Source organism: Manacus vitellinus, unplaced genomic scaffold, assembly GCF_001715985.3.
Source record: "Manacus vitellinus isolate BGI_N305 unplaced genomic scaffold, ASM171598v3 scaffold_9_pilon, whole genome shotgun sequence".
NCBI classification, from domain to species: domain Eukaryota; kingdom Metazoa; phylum Chordata; class Aves; order Passeriformes; family Pipridae; genus Manacus; species Manacus vitellinus.
In genome coordinates this window covers 7,017,324-7,027,809 of record NW_021940917.1, presented here as the reverse complement: position 1 = coordinate 7,027,809, position 10,486 = coordinate 7,017,324, and positions in this window count along the sequence as shown.

Below are 10,486 nucleotides of genomic sequence, written 5' to 3'. Positions count from 1 at the left end.
TTTTTTTTTTTTTTGTTAGGTTTGGTTTGGTTTGGTATGGTTTTCTTTTTTTTGTTGTTGTTTTAATACACCTATAAGTCAAAGCTAGACAGCAACTGCACCATCAAGGCTTTCCAGTCTCATTTTGTGGCTCTTCCCTACCTCCACTCTTGACACTGATAAGTACATCAAATGTTTGGTTGTAGAAAAATGATAATGAGTTTTGAACTGTGTGCAGTTATGGAGAACTCTAGAAGGCAAAATTAATTCTACAAAAGTCACTCTCTCTATCCCGTTCTCCTTGCCTTTTGGCTGCATCAGACTGATTCACTGTAAGAATAAGTTAAAAATACATTTGATAAAATAAAATATTATTGCAACATTTCCTGTTAGTCATCCAATTAGACCGTACCATATATAAATCTTATAACACAGATAATTATCTGCTTTTTTAAATAAATGTACAGTTCAGTATGTATTGTAGGCACTTTAAATGGGTTGTTCTTCATACATTCCAGTTTTAGAAGCAGATATTTCTATGTAAATATAGACAGTAGTGCAGACTGCATGCTTTTCCTATCACATCCAGTAAGTTATTAAAATGCACAGCTAAGACACCAGATCTAAAAAATTAACTTTTTCTAGCAAAGTTAAACAATCATTTAAATATCAGACTCGGATTTGGTGATGGGAAGTTATTCTGCAAATGATATAATTATCCATACATGTAAAACTACTTATGTATATTGGTGTTTTGCAGAATAAAAGGCTTCAGATGGATTCTGAATTACAATAGTCAACAGCCTTCTATTTCAGTCAATGAAGTGGAACACTTCAGTCAGTGGAACACTAGTCAGTCAGCTCATGGCAAGACTGGCAACTAATGAACAGGACATGTTAATTTCCCACTATGTGGAATCCTACATGCAAAAAAATATATACTTTGGATGCATGGTTTGTTTTGCACGAGTACTGAACACAAAAAAAATCATTAGAATGGGATTCTGGAGCAACAAATTAGGATGCACCAATGACATATTTTAAGGAAGAATGAGGAAGTTCCACCAAGGTCAGGTGAAGAGGACTAATTCATAAGAATGTGGCTTTCTTATTTGGTAAATCTGAGATTTCCTTATTCAGTAAATTAGAAGGCTTTGCCAGTTAAAACCTTATGAAATGAGATTAAACTGAACTAGACAGTATTTTTAGATATATTGCTATAATGGGTAAAGGTCAAATAGTGTCGATTAGGAGAAAAGGGGATCAGGACAAGAAATGACCCAGACCTTCTGACACCACGAAGATGGGGATTATATAAATACAGACAAAAGCCTCATTTGAGAAGGACATAAAAGGCATGAATAGAAGGGAAAGGCAATCCCATCACTTAATAAATGTCTTTTTGTTTATAGTTAGAGTTCCATTATCAGCTGAAAAGAAATTTAAACAAATCAGAAATTGCCCATCATTTCACGGAGGTCACTGCCAACATGAGCACAGATTTTTTAAAGCTGCTTGTAAATAATATGGAAATTGAAATATTACAGTTGTAGCGAGGAAGATTATTGGACAAGATCATTCCATTAGAAAATATAGGTTTCATATTCAAAGCAGAGGTAGCCTTAAAGGCAATGGCAAAGCCAATGCCTCCTTCAGAGTCATATCAATTTCTACTGATTTAATAATTTTTTTGTTTCTTTCCTAATCAGGATGTATTAATTGCCAGGCAACAATCAGAACAAGGCAAGACAACATTCTTCTTTTTTCAGAAAACTTCCTTAATGACAACTTGTCTATACAGTTACATGAATCCTTAGTTCTCTTTTTCATGCATAGTCTTCATGAATACCATGGAGCTGAATAGCTCTAGAAAACAAATTCTTCACCTTTTTTACACAATAAAAATAGTTGATGGGCACTTTTAATGGAGCTTAAGTACCACTCCTCTCTAACTTGGAATGATTGGTCCATAGATCAGAAGTTCAGTCTTTTCAGCTGAGACTGAACTAAAAGATTGTCAGCTGAGATGATGCTTGTTACTCTTGCCTCAAAGGAAACTGGCTCAAGCCACCAACTCATTTTAGTGAAGCAGAAACTCATCCTCAGATGGTAATGACTCTTGGTTCGCTGCTGACTTCGACTTGAATCAAATCAATGACCCAGAGTTAAAGGCTCCATAAACTCCTAGCAATTCACCAAGTCATTCAGGACTTCAGGGAGATGGGAGGGGTGAAAGGAGTCTCAAAATTTACAAAGGATTTAGCAGGAGTGTATTAGGCTTTATCATTCACTGGCAGAGTTCACTACTCCAGATTTGATAAGTGAAATCTATATGTACAGAAGAGTAGAATGCAATAAAAAATATGAACATTACAAATAAATATGTATTAGAGCAAAATATTTTTTTTAATTCTCTATTTCATGAGATGGAGAATTTTTGAATCAAAGAAATGTCATCCCTTGGAGGGATTTGAAAAATTGAAATCCTAAATTTCTCATGTAAACAAATGGTGAACTTTTGAAATATAACTGCATAGTTAGTTCACCATAAGTTGAGGGTTATTATTTGGTCTTCTTTCATTTTAGCACTGACATTTGTCATTCATATACGTACATACATACAATCATGCACATGTGTGTGTGTACACATGTGCACGTGCTATAGCACTGGAAATAAAATCAGTGAGTTTAGTAACCTTGGATATAATAATAGTCATTATCACTCATTAATATGTAGTGTATGTTTTTACCATCATGATGAACTATTTTTCCTTTCTTTTATTGATTCAATATAATTATTATCTATTCCTTCTTGAATGTTGATTTTTGTCTCTCTTTTTTAGAAATTAGTTTTCTGGATTATCTGTCATGGTAGTCATTTGTCTTCAGTGACAGGATGGTTTTGCTTTTGCTTTTTTACCTCATTATATCTAAACCCAGCATTTTCTAGTCTCTCTATAGAACTTTTCTGAATTTCATTTAGGAAGCAAAGCCTGATTATGAAATTTAGACTTTGAAATCTGATAGTATTTTAAATTCCTGCATAGTTTGTTGTTTTTTTATGTTGTTTGTTTCTTGTTTTTTTTTTTCATTTACGGCACTGTACTGACTTATGTAGAGGTGATACACTAGCAATTAGTGGTTTTGTCAGATTTGTAAAATTTCCCTCTCTATTGAAAATTAATTCTTCAAATTTTTGGATTTAAAATCCTTGGGCTAGACTACAAGATAATTGCTAAATTAGTCAAACTTGCCAGGCACTGTGAAAATACAGTTGTGTTTCAGTTTTAGAGGAAGAAAATTAATAAAGCAATCCAAAAGATGTATGGAGAGATGATGTCTTTCACTGACTATTAAAGTCTAAAAGGTTTAATTTCCATGTTTTCAATATAATCTTCAGTAGCAACTTCTAAAACCTGCAATTCTTGTTTTACATCTGAAGAAACAGAAAAGATCAAAAATTCGCTTGGTATTTATACTAGTCAAAGTTAATTACTGACCTCTTTACCAATTCTATAGACTACTACTAACCTTGTCTGCAGGAGGGTAGTGATTTTAAGAGTCATGATTGTTAATGGCCTTTGAATGCAGCAATCTCAGACCACTTACTCCCCAGTGTACCACATGACTCAGACTTTTCCAGATGGGAAAATGATAAAACGATGAAGAAGATAGAAGGTCAATCTTGAGGCAACCTCAAGAAAATTGCTGCAAAATGAATCGTGCAGATGTGCAGTGCTTTACCCAGCATTTTTCTGTTAAAATTTATCAAACCAAAGCCTGTTGACATAAAAGTGAATGAAATGATTGTGCAGTATGCTCTAAGAAGCCAGCTCACAGGCTTTGTGTGTCATCTCAGTTATAAATAAAAGAGAACTCAGCAAATATTCTGCATACTGGTGCTATCCATAACATTTTATACAGATCTGTCACATGCTTAAATCTCATAATTAGTTTGAACTGCAAAATAAATAAAAAATCAGGTCCTTGAAATTTAACAACAGTTTATTTTGCACTTATTATCAGTTAAATCAAACTGTTAGTAGTGATATTTCTTCATCTGGCTATGCAGACCTATATACATAATAAACTAATCAGTCCTATACAGATGATATATCCCTAATGAAGGAACATACACTCAAATGAGCAGAGCATTGCTGCTAGGAAATTTCATATCTTAGTCCAAATCTCTGAATGAAGGGGTGAGGAAAAGAAAGATAGTTTTACTCACTGTCATTCAAAATCAGAAATCTTTCCTCAATACTTGGCAGCCCAAGTTACCCCGTCTGTTGTTGGACAACATGTATTTAGGAATCATGAGATTTAACAATATACATTTCAAACTGCTCTGTTTTGTTTTCTATATTCACATCTTTCAGGGTTTAGTGTTGCAAATTTTGTGTCTCTTGTAGCTAGGAACTTGCTATTTATTGCAATGAATCTCGCTGTTTATTGTAATACTTCTTCATGGCTCCCTGTGCTGTGATTATGACAACCAAACTAACTGCTGTATGAGTCAGAATAGAACCACTGGAGAAGAGCAATAACATACAGCTCTGAATAAGTTCCTCAGGGTTGGAAGAACAGGTACATGTTTCACTCAATTTTCCTGCCTTTTCGCGCTGTTGCTCACTGGCATTGTAGGAACCAAGGAAACCTCTGAACAGAGAGATTTTGCTGTTATTAGTGGTCATGTCTGAGGCTGGGGAGTCATTACAATGGCTCTAAGGATTTCCTGTACAGTGCAAAGGTTGGTGAGATAACTTGTGCTTTACTTCATCTAATATATAGTATGAATATAGCTAGCCTTGAATAACATGGACATAAACTAGTCAACCTGACATGAGGATTCACACCATTCTTGGTTGACCAAGGCAGGACAAAAGCAGTCCCTCAAACCTTGTTCAATGCATTCATAGTACAGTTATGGGAGGTATTATTAATTTTAACATTGTTTCTGATTAGTGTGACTTACTCAAAAACGGAACTACTAAGTAGTTTATGAGCTTTTATTTGAACTGTTACATAAATTCTTTGTCAAATTGTAGACCATATATGTCCTACATATATGGTCAAATTGTAGACCATATATGTCAAATTGTAGACCATATATGTCCTACAAGAAAAATGACTGGAATTTCAGTGGTGTAGGCAAGACAATTATAGAAAAACTCCACTCCTGAAAACTTGTTCTAAATGTTTTATCACACCCTAGGTACTAATATATGACAAAATCCTTCTGCTCTTAGTGTTGTCACATTTGTGTGAGATGAAGGTTGTTGTCTCACCCACACAGACGATAGGATGACACTTTAATTGGAAAGTGACATTGTTGGGAACATTTATGAATAATTTAGTATGTCCTCCCCACTCATCTTTTTATATGTTCTTCAAGTCATTATTTTATTTATTATTTATTAAGAACCGACACTGTGCTGAGAGCTGTACAGAATAAAGAAGAACACAAAGTCCCTGCCCTTGTGGATCTTATGCAGCAAGAAACATAGAAAGCTCTTTTCCATCCTGTTCATGAGATAGTAAACTCATTCTGGCTATATTCTAGAATTTTTCCTCTCTTGAAATTTACTTTTGCTGACAAATATAACAATAAAATTAAAATAAAAATATCTCAGTATGAACGTACAGTTAAGCTTGATTGTTTTAAGGTTTTTCTTACCCTCTGAGACCTTCATCTCCTGCTCTAATACTCTTTTCCTCATAGAAATGCACAGATGTTCTTGTTGGACTGAAGTTAATAGGTCTTGCTTGTGTTGACATCAGAACATGTCAACAGAAACAATTCTGTCTTTCTTTATGGGGAGCTGAAACTTCTAACCTTTTACAAAACATCAGTATCCTTAATTCTTTGCTTACTTTTCTCTCTTTTTTTTTTCCTGTCTTGTTTTGCACCTGCATATCAAATTGCTTGTGACAGATTGGATTAAAAGGCTTTGCCTTTATCTTTGACTGCAGAACTCTGGCACTGCAGACCCATGTCCTCTATTCAGATCTGTAACACAAGCATACAAAGAAGCAACACAGATTTGTCCATACAGTTCCTCACTGATGAGGGATTGACTTGTTGATATTTATTAATCTAGAAACAACTCTTATCTTTATCTTATTTTGTCTGTTATCTGCATTAACTTGTTGGACATGAAACGTATGACCAACTTTTTTTGTCAAAAGACAAAAAGAATCTTGATTAGAATAATGTATTTGGGATTAAGTAATTGTTTACAGTCTAACGTGAGGCTTTTAATTTCATATAATTTTCTACTGAAAGACTTAATATATTTTACCTTTCAGTGTGTATGCTTTTTATATGCGTGATTTTTAGCAGTTCACATTCAGAAAGTTTCTAATCACTCAGAATATATTGAAGAAATATATGTCTCGGTGTAACAGGTGCGCTTCACTAAAAAACATTTATTTTTAGAGAAGCTGATGCCTAAGGAAAAACGTTCCATTAGAGACAGCTGCACAGTGTTGTGCCTCTATGCTGAGCTTCTGCCCTTCAGTTATTTGGGGCTTTTTCCCTGCTGGAAATCAACCTCTCCTGGAACATCGCAATATTTTCTACAGTAATTATGATGTAGTGTATAGGGAGTTAGTGGAAGACTGAATGAAAGTTTAAGCTGAATAATCAAACAATCCAAATTAGACTTAGTTTAGAGGGGGAAATACACCTGAGATAGGCAGAATAATGAGTAGAACATTATTTCAGGAAATTATTTTTTTTAACTTTCCTTTATGAATAGAGAAAAAACTATTGCCATCATTTGCACCCCAAATTTGACATTGCACAAGTGTTAACATTTTAGCCTCAAGCTGTGTCAAGGCAGGTTCAGGTTTGACATTAGAATTTCTTCACTGAAAGATTTGTCAAGCATTGGAGCAGGCTACCCAGGGAAGTGGTGGAGTCACTACCCCTGCTGGAAGTGCTCCAGAAACAACTGGACATGGCACATAGAGGGTGGTGTTCGGTCAAAGGTTGGACATGACGATCTTGGAGATATTTTCCAACCTTAATGATTCTATGATACTGTGATTTAAGGGCAACCTAAATTTAAAACAAGATTTTCAGAGAAAGAAAACACTAAGTTCTTCAACAGCAACAAATCAGTGATGGAGAATGACAGACAACATGCTGGAAAGGGAGAAATTTACGGGATTCGGTGCAGTAGACAGTCTCAGTGTAGTGTGAACAAGACAAATGTGCATGAAGCCTAATTATCTAAGAGTGAAAGGTCATCAAAATCTATTTGCAGCATGATGTACAAAGGTCATGATCAGATTGAAGTTTTCTGTGCCCATTGAAAACACAATAAAATATCAAGTGGTTGCCCATAACTATGAATAGCAAAGAAAAAAGGCATATCATTGAGCCATCTGCTTAAACTTTTGTACTACCTTAATATCGCAAATAATAAGAAGTGGGTTTTTGGAAGACAATATTCCTGAAAGACTCCATCCACTTTCAAGATCTATAATGCTGACAGAATTGAAAGCACCTCTCTAAAATTACAGTCCTTTTGAATCAATAGTGTAATATTTGTAATTTGTTTCTTTTTTTATTACACACCTTTTCAGTATTATTTTTGTTTTCAGTTTATGGAATGAAATAGACTGGAATGCATCTTTTTCTTATCTGTGGTTAAATTGCTTACTCAGGGGTGCAGATTGTCTGTTTTGCTTTGTCTGTTTTGTTATAACATTTCAGTGACAAAACAACCCTTGTGCAAGCAAACAAATCTATATAGCCAGCAGAGAAGACATTGAAACAGCAATACCTAAACCTAAATAAATATACTCAGAAATCTATTTATGCTGGTTCTGAAGGTAAATATAATCTATACAGCAACAGAAAAAATTATCTGATCTGTCAGAAGAGAATGGTTACCAGAAGGTTTTCCTTATGATATTTTTTATCATTTAGGACATGAAAAGTAACTAGTCCATACGGGGAGCTGTTGTTCAGTGTTAGTCTGAGCATGATCACTGAAAAATTGAATTAAATTCTGAAGATTGTGAATTAAACCCCCTTTGTGTTTTCTTCCCTCTTTTTCTGAAACATGAATTCTCCTTTCTTAACCTCCTATTAAAAAAAGACACAACGTAGAGGAACGACCCTGCTGAATACAGGGTGGAGAGTGGTTGGTGACTACTGATTTGATACACTTACACAGAGAGAAATTTCTTCAGCTTTCTCGCTTTGTCTGCATTGTATTTTCCACTACAAATTCACATCAAATGGAAGAAAATTAATTTTCTGCTCACACAGGTACCAAACCTGCAAGTATTGTTCTGCCAACATTAGGACATGGGCCCTCCTCATGCAGGCTACACAGTGGCTGCACACAGAGCTCACTTCAAGATCAAGGGCACCATGTGCTCAAAGTCTCTCCTTCTGATACCTTATGTATATTCTGTATCACCTAGAAATGGGGTAAAAATAGATACCTGTTTCTTTCTTACATAATATGCAGTCTCTGAAACCATAATGTTACTCAATATTAATATGTTAATAACTGTTGTCATCACACTTCAAACCTTAAACAAAAGAAGCTCTTGCTGCCTGTATTTTGTTCCTACTTTCTTTACTTCTATGGCGTTTCACTAGATGGTTTCTAGTGTCCTTTCAACATTCAGTTCAAAACTTTGTACCTTAACAAAGATGCTGTTGTCATTTTATTAGCATCTTTTTTTTTCCTTGCTTAGAAATTAGAAGGATTAAATTGCAATTTATGTTCTTTCAAAGACATATTTGTGAATGAGGTGACCACCACAAGATGATTCCTTCTATGCCAGTCATGGAAATCTTCCTGATAAGGAAATGAGACTCAGCATTGTTAACGGAAAGATAAAAATACTGAGTATTTATTTTACAATTTGGAAATAACGAAGCAGACTGAGGGAATGATTGGTTGAATGCACTTGGAATAATAATAAAGGGCAGGGCAGATGCTGAAAGATATTTTCATGTTTCTTCTTCTAATTGATGTTTGCTTCTCACGTCCTTTGTGTGCATTTCCTGAATTAGTGTAGCATTCTCTGAGGTAAATCAATAATTTCCCCCCTCTCACAGCTCCATCTTTGATGGTACTCAAGGAATAGTTCTAGAGTTGAAACTTGGCACCAGTGAAAAGGCTGCACTGGACTCAACTGGTTCTAGATATCAGGAAGAGGTTGACTGCTCTGCCTCTACACCCAGAGCCATCTGCAGTGGGCTGCAGCTGTGGGACACACAAAATCTGCGGGTGCTGTACCACACCTAACATTAGGCTGTTGAGAGCTCAATGATTCCTCACAAAACAGCTCTGCATTTTACACCGGAGCTCACACACCTGTAGCCACCTTGGAGTACTGGGTGGCTGGTAGAAAACTCTGTTTACATTGTCTGCTTAGAGTAAGTAGTGGCAGAACCACTGTGACGGACTTTTGTTAGGGTCTGAGTGACAAACAGACAACCAGAAGGGGGGAAATAGTTGGCTGAGGGAACTGAATGAGAGCGAATGGCACATGATCTCAGCCCTACTGATGCCTTGAAAAGTAAGTCTTTATGTTGATCAAAGAAGATTAAAAACCAAAACTGTAACAGTGAATTTTACATCACAATACATTAAAGCTCTATGGGCCACTTTTTTTTCAGCTACTAGCTGTACCTGTTGCTAATGAGGACTAATGAGTTACAGTACCTGTATCAAATTAGTATCACTAGAGGTACTAGCAACATATCTGATTTCCTTTCTTTTAGAGATCAATGGGGGTTTTGCCTCTGAATTTGAATATTATTTCAGTTCAGTTGTTAGCAAAACAATGTTACAATTTATAATTTTTGAGTGCCCCAGTAATAGGCACAGAAGTAAGCAATGGGTCTAATTTGGCCTAACTCCACCACTGGACCAAGCCTCCTCTCTATAACTAACTCCTGTGGTAGGTGTTGGTATACACATCTAGGTCCTGTTGATTGATGAATACCCACCTGTGAGAAACTGGACTATTCATGGTTAATGACTCAAACAATTGACCACTTGTAATAACTGCCCAGGTGCAGAGGGTGTGCACACCCATCACCAGGGGCTACAGCTGGGTGTTCAACAAGATATGGGAAGAAGAGGTAAATCCTGCAGGTGGGATAAATGCTTTTTATCAGGACAAAGTCCCTTACATAATGTCTCAGCTGTGAAAACTCCCCTCTGGGAAAATACTGGGACATTCACATAGAATCATAGAATCATAGAATCATAGAATCATAGAATCATAGAATCATAGAATCAGCTGGGTTGGAAGGGACCTCCGCAATCATCAAGTCCAACCCTTGATCCACTACCACTGAGGTTACTAGACCATGGTACTAAGTGCCACATCCGGTCTCTTCTTAAAAATCTCCAGGGACGAAGAATCCACTACTTCCCTGGGCAGCCCATTCCAATGTCTGACCACCCTCTCTGTAAAGAAATTCCTTCTAATATCTAACCTAAATCTCCCCTGGCACAACTTGAGA